The sequence below is a fragment of the Orbicella franksi genome, chromosome 14 (assembly GCF_964199315.1).
Source record: "Orbicella franksi chromosome 14, jaOrbFran1.1, whole genome shotgun sequence".
Taxonomy (NCBI): domain Eukaryota; kingdom Metazoa; phylum Cnidaria; class Anthozoa; order Scleractinia; family Merulinidae; genus Orbicella; species Orbicella franksi.
Window position 1 is genome coordinate 9,450,661 of NC_138158.1, and position 14,226 is coordinate 9,464,886.

General features: G+C 38.6%; 1 long non-coding RNA gene across 1 annotated transcript; it reads left to right on the forward strand.

The window, feature by feature from the left end:
• Positions 1 to 553: 553 nt before the first annotated feature.
• On the forward strand, positions 554 to 9,859 carry LOC145467203 (uncharacterized). The gene is made up of 3 exons (XR_014042028.1): positions 554 to 2,233; positions 3,337 to 5,556; positions 6,914 to 9,859. It is a non-coding gene; the product is annotated as an uncharacterized LOC145467203 (long non-coding RNA).
• The last annotated feature ends 4,367 nt before the right edge of the window (positions 9,860 to 14,226 follow it).

A 14,226-nucleotide genomic window follows, 5' to 3' on the forward strand; every position in this document is an offset into this window, starting at 1 on the left:
TCACCCATCTTACCGTGTGTTAACAGTAAACAGACCAAGCTTATTCAGGCTAAAAGAAGCGAGAGTCTGCACCCTGGTTTAGCCTGAATAACTCTAGGGTTACACTAAAAATCACTCGGGTTAACTGGGAGGTTTGGCTGGTTCGGTCGAACCCCCTAAATAAAAAAAATAAAACATAACATGCTAACTTGGCCTCAGAATGACAGAAATCTCATTTCCAAGGACCACAGTTTCAAAAATTTTCCAGGGAAGAATGCCGTCGGTCTAGCCTACAGGGAATCGCCTTTGGCAGTCCGTTTCTCGAAACCCCTTCTCTGTGTCCGCCCCAGGGTTAGCCTGAATATATTCTCCAGTTAGCCTGTTTAAGGTTAGCTCTCGATAAAACACGATTCAGTTAAATAATAATGTCTGCAGTATGTGTTTTACCCTCCGTCTGCAGTGCACAGTCGTGCATTTTACACTGACCGAATTCCGATGTACCTACAAGCCCTCACATAAACGAATATTCCCTAGTGAGTGGAACAAGAACCCCTTTTGACGGATTGACGGAACAAGAATCGTAGTAAGTAAGAAGTAGTGTAGGCCTTAAAATATCAAACACGGGCTAAAATAAGCAAAGAGCAATTTATTTTATCCTTCAAGCTGTATTACATATACAATACAACTTTCTACAATGCCACATTAAACCTCTATAAGCTTACTACAAGTTTTCAGTTGATGGCAGTACATGGCATCCACTGAAGCGGCAAAACAAGGCACAAATGAATAGCACACAAGCGAAAAACACAACGAAATTAGGCATTAGTGTGTACTACTTACGAATTCGTTCTCCACTTTTCTTCCTTCAGGCAACGATACAGAAGTCCATGAACAAATAGCATTTAAAAATTTTTATCAGCACGAAAAAAAAAGTCATTTTATATGTTCCGTAAAATGAAAATTAAACAAGTTACAAGAAATAGCGGTTCAAAACCTTAAAAGCTGAAAGTTTCCTTTCGGAAGAGCTGCCTTTATTGCCTGAGAAAACTGACAACATCGTTTCGATCCTCTCAATCACAGTCAAAACTATATGGAATCACGAATTTTCTTCGAAGGAACGCTGATTTTTCTTTTTGATGTTCAGTGACAAATGTGCCCGGCTGTTGTGGTTTGCTTGAGTTTAACTTCATGGTAAATAAATCGTGTGTTACTCTTGGATCGGCTCTTGTTATGTTAAGACTTTCAACTGCTGATTTGATACTGTTGAAGTTTGTTGAGGTATTTACCGTGCAACTGTTAGATGCTGAAGCAAACTCTTTGGCTGTTTCGACTGTAATTTCTCTACGTTGGACGACTGGAAATAAGTTTTCGCTGCCTGAAGATAGTTTTGTGTCATCAGTTGGGTTAATGTGGGGTCGATATCTGGCCAAGGACGAACACAAATACCACCGTCATCACTGATCTTTATTTGATTATTTTATCTGAAATAATTAACGGAGGTAAGTTAATATGATCTGATTTTAAACTGTGTTCTAAATTATTCCTAGCTCTATCACATTACTCAGCTCACTGAAATTGATCATTAGTTTCTAGTTACTATGAAACATTATCTTACCTAGTGATTTTTTAAGTACAATAGTATTTTCTTTTTCTTTCTTTCTGTCGTATCTTAATGTATTCTTTGATACTTATCATTTTTTGTGTAGTTGTATTCATAGGTGATCTGTTTTTACATGGGGTTTAGGTCTCCTTTACGGATCATCCTTTGGCCTTTTAACCATAGATTGTAATAAATAAATACTGTTAGCTACGGTATGTTGACCAGAATTAATAAGTCAAAACAAAATTTCTTGACATTTTTTGGTTTTTCTCTTAGGTTTGTCAGATGAACTTGTTATGTTATGCTTTTATTATTGTAATACCTTCATGTACCTCGATTTCAGGAGCAGTTTGTGATCTATAGGCAGCATAGGGTGGTTGACTTTCTTGTGGTGTCTTGAAAAGGAATGTGCTGTGTTAAACAAACTAGCACATAGTAGTCTAGGAGTTACTTAAAATGAATGGAGGTAAGAAAAACTTATTTTGTTTTTCACATTTATACAGATTTATTTATATATTTCATACCTTTTTCTTTTTCTTCAAATGTTTTGGTAAATCCTCATTTTCCTTTTTGTGGATTTAAGAGTCTGACGAGTAGCTGCGCCCTTTCTTCTCTCGGTTCTCAACAGATGCCCACTCGTGACAGAATTGTTGGGTGAGTACTCGTTTTTGATAGTCGATCTTTCCTGTTTCACCCGCTTGCCCACCACTGTAGATGTAGTTGTCTTGCTTGGCTTCTTTGTGTTTGGTTTCCGTGATGCTGTCACTGAAATCGCACAAGGTCAAAAGGAGTCCACTCAAGACGGCATCTTTAAGAGCCTTCTCGACATAAAACCCGGTGTAAGCTACCAGTTTTTTCACAGTGGCAGTAACAGTTTCAGAGCCAAAAATTAAAATAAATTGAAATCCTAACAGAACTCTTGCTTGGCTTTATACTTCTGTCTAGTTAATTCTTTCGGAGTGTTTAAAATCCATTGGAAAATTTTTTTAAGGCCAGTGCAAAAACATACCAATGTTTCGCTTATCAAAGGGCTAAAACCAGAGTTGTTCAAAAGTTCCCCTGCTTTTTCATAGAAGGCCAAAACACCATTTTCATCAAATGTGACATCATAACTGCTTAAATAAACTTTTTCGAGAAACTTTCTGTGCTTCCAAAAACCATTGTTTCTTATTTTGTTTGAGAGCATCAGCTACTTGGCCAATTCTTCGTACAATAGTTTTAGCTTGGTGCATCATTGCTGGGTAAAAATTTGCTGGGTCGAGTTGAGAAGCATTTAGGATGTCCAGTTTGACCAAGGTGCTTCTTTGCATATTCTCATCTGCTATATATAAGTGATACTAAACATTTTTTGTTAATTTTAATTAACAGAAGGGTGTTTTCCAAATTGAATACATGTACATGTAGCGCAAAACCTCTCAATAAAGTTTTTCACATTGAATTTCATTAGTTTTTCTCTATGATTACTGTGTGGGTACTGTATACATGTAACTGTTGAACAGTATATATACCGCATATCTATTATCATTCATGCCTTTGTTTTGTATTTGGAAGATTCAAGTGTAAAAAAAAAAATTGAATAATGCTCATGTTTGCTCATGCTGGAAAGGCCTACTTTTCCTAAAAAGGCAATTCAATTAATTAAGTAAATGCCATTAATCAAATAACTACTTGTTTTCAGTATTATCCACTCGGTTTCCCAAACATGCCTTGAACTGTTCTCCTTTCTCAGTCATTTCTTAATTCTACTTTCCACACAGGCTCATTACAGATGACTCTCATATCCCCAAGTTACTTTTGATGTTCTGGTGACTCAGGAATGGGATAAGTGGAGCTGGCAGAAGAACTTCCAGTAACTGATCTTCGTTGAAAGCCATCTGCAACACCACGCACAATGACTTCTCCGTTCTTCTTCAGAATTGGGTGATAAACTGACTTCAAACTGGACAGCTGTTGAAGGGTTTCTTGTCCAAGATTACTTACATGGTTGTAGTTATCTGGCCCTAACCAAGAACACACTGTAACAATGGAGCCTAACAGGTTGTGGGGCGCCACTAATTTGACTCTTATTGCTGTTTCTCTAGTAAAGAACTTACTCTACTGCATCCATGGGAATGCATCAGTGTAGTGATAAACAATTATTTTTTCGTTAGGGACCATTATTGCTTCCTGTAGAGATTTTTTTGCTAAACAGCCATTCCACAGTGTTTTTAACATTTATGTATGCTGCAACATCGTTGTGTTCAGTAACAGTTAGTGACAAACTTTCTTTCAGAGCCTCCTCTTGTACCTTGAGCTTTTCACGCATGTCATCTTTTGGTACCATGGTATTGATTCCAGAAACATGTTCTAGTTCTTTATCAAGCTGATTTCGAACTATGTTTTGATATTTAGTGTAGCCAATGTCAAAATTACTTACTACATGTAGTTCAGTTGCAAACTGGACAAAATAATTGAAATTCTTCTTAAAAATGACTGGCATGAAGGTGCTCTTAAAAAACTCTCCATTTTTATGTGAAATAACAAAGTCGACCAGCTCAGCTTTTTCTTGTTGATCTTGGGGCATGTTTAAATCGTCAATAAAATGAACCCATTTTCCGCATTTTGCTGGAGTCAAACGTTTTTCCTTGGAGTGATAATTTGGGGATATACTTACATCTTGTGGTTTGGACTAAAGGGTACAAACTGACTGTTATTTTAAGGAATAAAGAAGCGAGTCTGGGTAACACTCCGCCACCATCGCAACAAGTACCTCTAGTTCTCCGCGTAACTTGCTTTCGGAAACTGAGCCCTGTATAAGTTTACTTCTTAATTACAGAAATGAGGAAGTTGACACGTACCTGGAAATACTACACGAAACCGCAGTTGAAAATTCATCTGGTTTCAAAAGTTCTTTAAGCCTCGCAGAGCGGTGGTGGTGCGGGACGTCCAGGAAATAATTTGCTGCAACTGCAGCTTGCAGCGGTGGGTTTCTTAAGTTTTCTTCGCGCTTGTGGCTTGGGTGGGTTTGGAAGTGTTTTGTTAATCCACGACCTATTTGGTAGTTGTTTTCGCAGTCGGAACAACTAAAGACCTTGGGCATGGTAATGGTGTTGTGTTGTTCAAACCTCAAAAACGTTTTGTGCATCTGGCGATGACGTGATCGTAAGCTGATAGGGGTCCAGCGAGGTGTCACTTTAACTTTCCAAAATATTTTTGTGGGTTAACAGACGTGATATTTATACTCCTTTGTAAGCTTTTTGTGTTGTTCAGGGATACAATTCTGCTAAAAATTCCAAGGCCATTTAGTGATGTAACTGGTTGCGCTTCATCGCGCGGGAAAATCACACGGGGAAATGTAAACACGCGCTTCTTGTTTGACATTACAGTTAACTATCTCAAGCAAAAACAACAGTTAGCATCACCTTTTTTATAATTTTATTAGTAATTTTGGCCGCGAACGAACTTCTGTCAGAATTGGTGATTTGAACGATTTATCTTCAAGCCGTGGAGTAGTATACCTGTCTTACTCTTATAAAATTATAAAAAGTCTATTTAAAACCCAAAGTTCAAGCTTCAGTACAAGAAAAAAGTTATTTGCTCATTCATGCGTAAGCAATGAATGATTATCGTGAGGTAGCAAATGTCGACGGAAGTTTGTGGACGGAAGTTTGGGGACAGACGTTTATGGACGCAAATTGTGGACCGTAAACGGAAGAGAAAGTGTCCTCACCACCCTCCCCCCTTCGGCTTACTAAAAGTCGAAATAAACTTCGATGTCTCTGCAATAAGTAAGTGCAAAGAATAAAAAATGTTTCTCTAGTGTAATAAATAAATTTTAACATCAAGTCAGAGATTCGCAACCTCGGAAAATTGCAATATGGATTGAGAAGCCGAAATGTTCACACCTAGGGAGCCCTATATGGGTTATTTTAACATGTGCTACCGCAACGAGGCAGTCGTGGCAGCCATATTGGTTAAACACATTTGCTTTCGTATTGGTAAGTATTCATTACTTTATTACTATGCTTTTCCTTTGGAACTCATCAACATAAAACGGACACATCGATCATAATGGCCTGATACTGTAGTCTCACCAAACCTCCAATTTCGAGACTTTCGAGGCTCGCTCGAACGAAAACTGCCATACGATCTGCTTAAAATCAGCATAGCAATGCATACCACAAAACAAACTCTTATTAAACGTTGCTTGACGTGGCTACCAGTCACATTAGATCAAAAACAGGCAATGTTATCGCATTCATAACGACGAGCCTTGTTTGGAAGTTTAAATTACAATGGAAAGGGAAAATTGACTTCATCATGCTCGGCAGGGTGAAGAAATGTTCCAAGGAGGACCAAATGTTTGTAAGGTTAAAATTATAATCTGCGCGCATTTATAAAACGTTAGTTGAAGATTAGCAACTGTAACTGAAAAATTATGGTGACCGTTGTCAGTTTGCAGAAAACTTGCTTGTAAACAAACATTTAACCTTTGCAAGAATTTTGTAAGAAGGAGAAAATATACCTGTTTTTTTGTGATCTGCTAGTTAAATATTTTAATGTTGCTTTTATTAAATTTGTTCTATATTTTACAAAAACTAATTTTTTGTTTCTTTAACAAACAACTATGTGAAGCCTAACAATCCATTAATAAAAGGCAAACCTCATGGTTACCCTGAAATAAGGATATTACCAGTCTGACGAGAAATCCTAGGAAATTGAAATTAAAGTGGTTCTAATGACTACACTACAAGACAAAGTGGGTTACAGGGGACAGTCCTGAACTGGTTCAAAACATATTTTTCTAATAGAAATCAGTGGATATCCATCAGTGGAACACTTTCTAGCTGCTTCAACCTGGATTGCTGGGTCCTGGGGGGGTTACTGTCATATATGGGCTATATAGGTACTGGTATGTGCCGCTGTGAAGGGTATGATTTTCAAGCAGTTTACTCTAGTATAGGGTATATAAATCAGAGCATTTGGGTCTAGAATAGGGTATCATTTTTCACGAAACTGACCAGTTGGTTGAAGATTTTATCTAGACTAAGGAAACCAGGAATTGCCAGTCAAAAATATAAAAAAATCAAATCGGTAAGTTTAAATTTACGCAAATAAGCCTCCACAGTGTCGATAGATGGGGGGATTTGGGTAGTTTACGCTAGTATAGGGTAGCAAAATTCAGCTGAACTAGCTCTGGTTTAGACTAAGGGTTCCAGGGTCCCAGCGGCACGTCGCTACCCAGAAATTCCCAAAGTACCCCCCCCCCCCCCCCCAGGTGCTGGGTGCCTCAAGGCTCTTCTTTAGGACCTATACTATTCATTATTTACTCATCTCAGTCATTCGATGTTATAGAAAAACACCTACCACATGTACATGGCTTAACTGATGACACTCAGCTTCATTTAAGCTTCAAGCCAGATGGCCAAGTCAGTCAAGATGTTGGAGTGAGGGTTCTAGAAAGGTGTATTGCAGATATTCGAAGCTGGATGATTAATGATAGACTCCTAATTAATGATGAAAAATCTGAGGTGTTACTAAGGACGGTGCCTACTTTTGTTAGTGCGCATACTTTCTGCGCATCACGCAAGGCATGGTTTAAGTGCCACGCACGCGCTGGGGTAGACATGACGCAATCAACTACACTACCAAGTAAACAACTGAAAGAAAGCAAATTTTTCCTACTGTGACCAAATCAAGTTTAATGAGCCCGTACTTAAACCAGGAACACCAAAATAGCAGCATATCACTAACCACTAACTGTTAACGTCATCCAGCTGAAAATCTAGCTGGTTTTGTGGAAAATTATACTGAAATCCAACTGTAAACATGTACCTGCAGATCATCAGATGGCATAGTGTGTACACAAAACAAGTGCGAAATATGCAAATGTTTTACTTACTGGGGAGGTAACAGGAAAAAATGTAACGGGCACCATAACAGTTTTGAAAAAAGATCAATAACTTTAAAAAACACGTGGTTACCCCCACATTTTATGTTGTGGAATAGAAGTGGCAAGCCTATTCAACACATGATTAGTTTCTGGTTTTGAGCAAACGGTATTATATTTTAGCTGAACCAGAGGGAGGCTGTCAGAGATGCTAAAAGCGCTGTTGCAGCAATTTTGTTATTAAAAACATACAAAAAATGGTTTTTATGTAACCATTTACCTTGCAGTTGTAAGATCTTTATAAATGTGTTTGCTTTTCTGTTTGTAAAGGCGAATTCAAAGGAAATCTGTGAAGAAATATCCTTTCCTTCTTTTTTCAGAAAATGCTGATGTCAGCGTTTTTGTTGATATTCAAGGCTAATTATCTCGAAAAAATTTGTGGCTACCCCCATTTTTCTTTGTGGATCCCGATAGCCCTTGCAAAGATCTACTTTTTCCGTGTAGTCCTAACCTGGTGCAAAAACCTTTGTATTTAGTAGGCACTGTCCTTAATTGGGACACAGTATCAGCTAAATAAGTTAGATCACAACATTTGTTTACACATTGGTGGTAATAACATTACTTTATTGCCTGCACTTGAAATTTAGGAATGTCCATGCCTACACATAACACCAAGGCATGCAGAAGTACATTCTTTAATTTACATAATATTAGAAAAATTAAAGAAAATTATATCTATCTGAGGATATTGTGTATTGTCCATGCCCATATTACTTCTTGAGTCGGCTATTGTAACAACTTAATGTAATAACTTCACCGGTGTATGTTTTTCATATTTAGTCTTGGATGAATTTATTATAAACTGCTATTGATCAGTGTATGTAAATAGTGCTATAAAATTATTAAATTATTATTATTATTATTTAACAGCATTGTCATTTAACTAGATATCCTTAATATTTCACCAAGTATCCTATTAAGATTTTTGGACACCCTCATATTTTGTTACTCTTAGACAACTCATTGCCCTTGACAAAAACTTTGGGTAGACTGAGTGCTTTTGGCACTAGCATTACTGGGATGGTGGGAGTTGCAGTGGCCTCATGGTTAGTGTGCTCATCTCTGGATTGAGAGGTCCAGGTTTGAGCCCTGGCCGGGGACATTGTGTTGTGTTCTTCGCAAGACACTTTACTCTCACGGTGCCTTTCTCCACCCAGGTGTATAAATTGGTACCAGTGAACTTAGTGCTGGGAGTAACTCTGCAATGGACTTGCATCTCATTTAGGGGGGGGAGGGGGGTGAGAAATACTCTAAGTCACTTCACGTTACAGAAACCGGGATATTAGCTCTGGCCTGATAGGCCACTTGGTTTGTATGCAGACTTTACTTTTGCCATTTCTAGGATGGTTCAGATACCAAATGTGAGCTATGATTGATCAATGGTTTTCAAAGGCAACCACTGACCAATCATAGCCCACATTGGTTACCCAATCCATCCCAGAGCTCCTAGTGCCAAAAGCTGACCTTTAATCTTCTCAAGTTTGTGTCATTGGCAATTAGTTCAAAGTGATTTGTCAGGTTTTCATGTTCATGGGAATGGATCAACAATTTGTGATCCCAGAAATGCCTATTCCCCTCACAGAGGGGACTGTCGGTTTGCCGATCCCCATGTGGAATGTGGATATTTTCAGAAGACTAATGATTTCTTACGGTCCATTCGAACTTAGCCCCTGCTATTTCAAACTGTTGGTTCCCTTGAGGGTTCCAATTAACGAGGTTCAACTACCAATATTTCATAAACAATAGCGTAATGCAAATTAGTCATTACATGAATGAGCTGGCTCTAAGAGCCCTTTGATTTTTCCTCGGCGGACGACGTAGCGAACAGTGAAAACAAACCGACGCCCTTTTTTCCGCGCGTGTTTTTTACAGTGGAGACTGGAGCTATTTCCCCCCAATTTTTAACTCAACAACTTCCGGTAGAAATGAGCAGTGTTTATATATGCACCACGATCTGCTTTTGTTTCAATGCTAATCAAACAGAAAGCAATTATATTCCACGGGGTATTCCTCGAATTATCAGCTTGCTGCTTTAAGTTTTTGATCAAGCCGCACAGCCCAAAACATATATACAAGGCAAAAACCAGATAGCTGAATTGATGTATCGAGTTGGGGTTGCATAATGCTAGCATAATGTACAAAAGCCTAGCTGTGCAGGGGTCGACAAGTTCAGGCCTGTTTTTGCTGCGTGTCTCGATAAAGTTATGCATTATAGCCTAAACATTGTTTCACCTCTTAGAACTGAGGCACCCGTGATACGTCGCTCGTCTTATTTTTCCGAGAAAATAAAGACAAAAAAATGAATAAAGTAACTTGTTCTGGTGACGAGCTTTGGAGTTTTCAATAGAAAAAAAAATGAAAGATAGCAATTGAAACCTAGTTTTCACTTTGTTGGCCATTTTTTAAGTATTCTTTCAGGGAAGATAACTTGAACAAAATTCCATCGTTTTTGGCACTTCTACAAGCTGCAGCCGCTTTGTCATACAGCGATAATGCTTCCTTTTGCCACGTTTCTACTTCTTCTGCAACGTCAGCCACTTTCGTTTTGTCAAATACAATTTTGCTCTTGCAAATCAAGCGGAATGCGTCAGCGTAGTTATCCTCAAACTCAGTTTTCAAGTCTGGTTCCTCCAGCCTTTGAACACAGCGTTGTGCTACGTCAAGATCCGAAACACTGCTTGGACAAGGATCAAAACCGTTCTTTGAAAACCCAAGATGCAGAAGTGCTTTGTAAGCAAAAACGAATTTAAGATAAAAAGGACCTCTGGGAATGCTATCCAAGTTTCTCTCGCACATTTCAATAACCGAGTTCCAAACAGGGGTAAATCTCTCTTTCTTGCTTTCCAGTGAGCCGTCCTCGTTAAGCAAACATTCGACAATACGTATCTGGGAAATAATCTCTTCTTCTGGGCTCTCAATGGTCGACACAGCGCTACTTGCTTCCTCAGCCAAGGTCCTTGACTCGGAATGTTTTTGTTCGTACATCCGTTTCAAAGATTTTCTTGTCAGTGCCCTTGAAAAAATTCTCGAACTATTTTCTCCCGCTTTCCAAGCATTCTTAATAGTATCATTCAACAAACGCATGGCTTCTTCACTTTCTCCTTGAATGTTGTAACCATAGGCAAGTTCGATCTGCACAAAGAGCTTTGTTGTCCATTCTTGAACATTACAGAGAAAAATTTGCGACTGCCGTTTAAACTCTTCCCAGTCCAACTTATAAATAGCGTCAGTGAAAGTCCGCATGACGCGTTTGTAATGTTTTGGATACTTCACAGTCGCTCGATGAATTTTTTCAGGCGCATAGGTGGACGACTTCCTCGAAAAGTACTGTTCATATTCCCCCACAGCCAACTGCTCCCTTGTCAGTTCCGTTCTCAATCTTACCACTTCGTCCGTATCAAAGCTCTTCTCTTCTGCAATTTTTTTTAAGTCTCTTGTTGAAAGTCTAAGGTTTCTGAAACAAGCAATAGCTTCAGAGCAAAAGCTTTGAAACTCGCCATCTTTCACTTCAGCATCTTTGGCGGCCATATGACAAACCTTATTACGCAGCACCTGAAGACGGTATATTTCGTTATACCTCCGAGGATCTCTGTTCTTCAGGTTAACTCCAACAGAATCAGAATGTAGCATGCAGTAACACAGAATAGATGGGTCAAACTGCGACGAGTCGCCTTTGCGAATAGTTTTCAGCGCTCTTCTGTTTCGTCGTCGATTTAGGGGTGACTCCTTCGAGGAAAACCGCTCTCCATCTCTTCTTCTGTCGCGCCATTTTGAACCATAAAGCCTGTGCCACTCTTTCTTGAACAGTTCCCTCAAAGCTCTCGAGAAAATGGTCACAACAATGTGTACCATCCGAAAGTAGTTAAGCTGTTCCTTTGAATACGGCATGCCGATGTCTTTGACGAGTTGCAAAGGGTATTTAGAGGACTGGCTTATAATTACAACTGCGCTAAATACAACATTCGTTCTAGCGGTTTATATCTGCGCCACAAGGCTGCTTTTGTCTCAACGCAAATCAAACAAAAAGCAATTATATGCAACGGGGTTTTTCCCCGAATTCTCAACTTTTTGTTTCGGTTTTTGATCTCATTGCGTGACCTAACTGTGACAGTCCCAAACACATATCAACACAGTTTTGAATCACGAATTCCGACGCCGTCCCTGTGAATTAGTAGGGACCTTAAAGTACCAGGACGGGACGAGCTAGGACGGCTACCTACGGAAGCCGATAAGGGACAATCCCAAAATATTTTCAGATCCGAAAAAGAAATATCAGAGGTATCCCCCGCTATTTGCCATTCCAGAATTCTAAAATTTGCTCACTTCTGGTGGTCTTAGAGTTACAACTGAAAAGCTGTGACTGGACTGGAGGTTCAGCATAGAGTATTTATAATGATGAGGAATGAGAGTGGGGCTGGATAAGGGCAGGGGATATAGGGAGCATGGGATGGGCAGATATCGAGAGGAATGGCACTATATCTACGTTTAGCGAAAAAATGAAGAAAATCTATCGATTAGAAGTTTGAATTTTATGCAAAATGCACCATCGAATTATGTTCTTTTCAGCTCTTCGTTTATCTGTGCGGCGGTTTCAAATGCCTCTTGAAAGGTTAAGTTTTGTGAAAACGTTGGCAACATTTGGAATTATTAACGCAATGGATTCACACTGATACACTTATTACATGGATAGTGTGTTGATTCATCCTTGATATTTTAAGCTAAAAACCCTGGAGATCATGCTGATTTGCGCGCAAAAATTTTTCAAAATCAGACTAGTTTTCCACACTTTATCTCTGAAACGAAGTCCGTGAGCCCCAATTTTTTTTTATTTCTGAAACAAGTAATTGATTATCTGTCCACGGTAGAAGTTTAAAGAAAATCTATCGAGTAAAGCATATTCGCGCGAACGTCCTTAACGAAATATGACGGCCGCGTGAATTAGTTTTTACAAATGTATTTAATTTCAGGTATTACTGTCTTAATAAAGCCCAAAAAAGCAAAGATCTTCTGTAAAATTGTTATTTTGAAGTGATACAATAGTTTTACATTAGAAGTAAAAACCAAGCCGTGAAAGTATGCGTCAAAGTTTTTGTTAGCGATTGGTTGTAATTTGTAATCAATATTCATGATTACTTGTGGAATTTGCGCGCGTCAAACCAAACACTTGGAAATAGTGTGAAGACGTGGATTTATGTGCTCCTGGTGATGTCGGATCTGGCGGTGTTCTTCCTTCGAAGAAGACAAAGCAGGACGAGATGGAAATATTAAAATATTGCTGGTGAGTGTACGCTTTAATCTTTTTGCTCTTCACCAAACGGAACAATTTCTACCTTCCTAAAGTAAAGTTCCACTCTTCGTTCGCAATTTTCTTTGCCGAGCTGCACACAGCTTCGTTGATAACCCAGATACTCGTAGTTTTGCAATCGATGAGATGAAAACTTTCAGTTAAGGGTTATAAGAAATAATTTTTGCAAACGTTTGTAAGATACGCTAAGTTTGTTTGATATTTTCTGTTCTCTTGTTGCGTTTTGTTCCTGCAAAATTGAAAACCGTTACCACGTGCAGCCGGTCGGTTCATACGAACTTTGGTTGCTGTTTGCCCTGGTAGTAGTAGTGTATCTTGGAAACACATCTGTCTCGAGAAAAAAGCTCATGTTTCTCTTTATTGTCTTCTTTTTAAGGAAAGGAGATGTCCTAACGGCGAAGATGGAGTTTATTGGTATGACCCGGCGAACGAAAGAAAAGAATGAAATTCACGAAGAGCTAACGGTTATTCAACTTTGGTGATGACAACGAGATAAGAATTTTAATTTCATAACTTTCGATCAAAATGGTGGCAATATATTTGAAGCTTGCGTTGTAAGGATTAGTTGATTAGTTTTTTTGTAGTAGAAAAAGTCGTGGTACTTGTTGGTTTCGAACGATTAATATATATTTTCACTGAGCTAACCTTCGACCGTAATAAATCGTTTCTGGTAGCCACCATTTTGGTCGACACGATTTCGGGAAATATTTTAAGTGGTTAAACAACGTTGAGTTTTTACGGTGGCACATATTTGGCAACATCTAAATTTTTGTGATCAAAACGCGGACGTTTTATTTCGGAATTTATGCGACGATGTAATGCAACATTGGGTGTTTTTTTTAAGGCAAAAACAGATTTAAGTGGCCTGGCAATAACGAAATTCACTCCACTAGAAAGAAATTGCTTTACTAGAATTAAAATTATCGCGCAACATTTTACTCTCTTTAGATCGAGTAAAACCTCGGAGTTGTATTCAGTGTTTTTTTCATGTGAAAAGAGATTGATAGGACTGCATGCCTGAAGCGTAAAACAGATTTAAAAATAGGTTTTGGAACAAACGAAATTATTCTGAACAAATTTAAATTGTCTTGCTGCTTTCAAAATTATCTTCAAACATCAAATTCTCATCGAATAAAGCCTCGAACTCTTAATTAATGCAATAAAGTAAACAAATGCTAGGACCATGAAAATTACTCTTAAAAGAGAACGGATCTGGTCATCCGGAATAGTCACATGAACACAAAACTGACTGTATTATGAAATTACCGAGGTTTCCCGAAGATCGCCGACGGTAGAATTCCGAAGATCACTCGAAGATTTCCGAAGAGCTCCAAAGATTTCCCAACGGTAAAGAAAGTTTTGGAAATACTTTTTGGAGTTCGGAAGGCTAAAGGGAAATTTCCCAGAGATCAA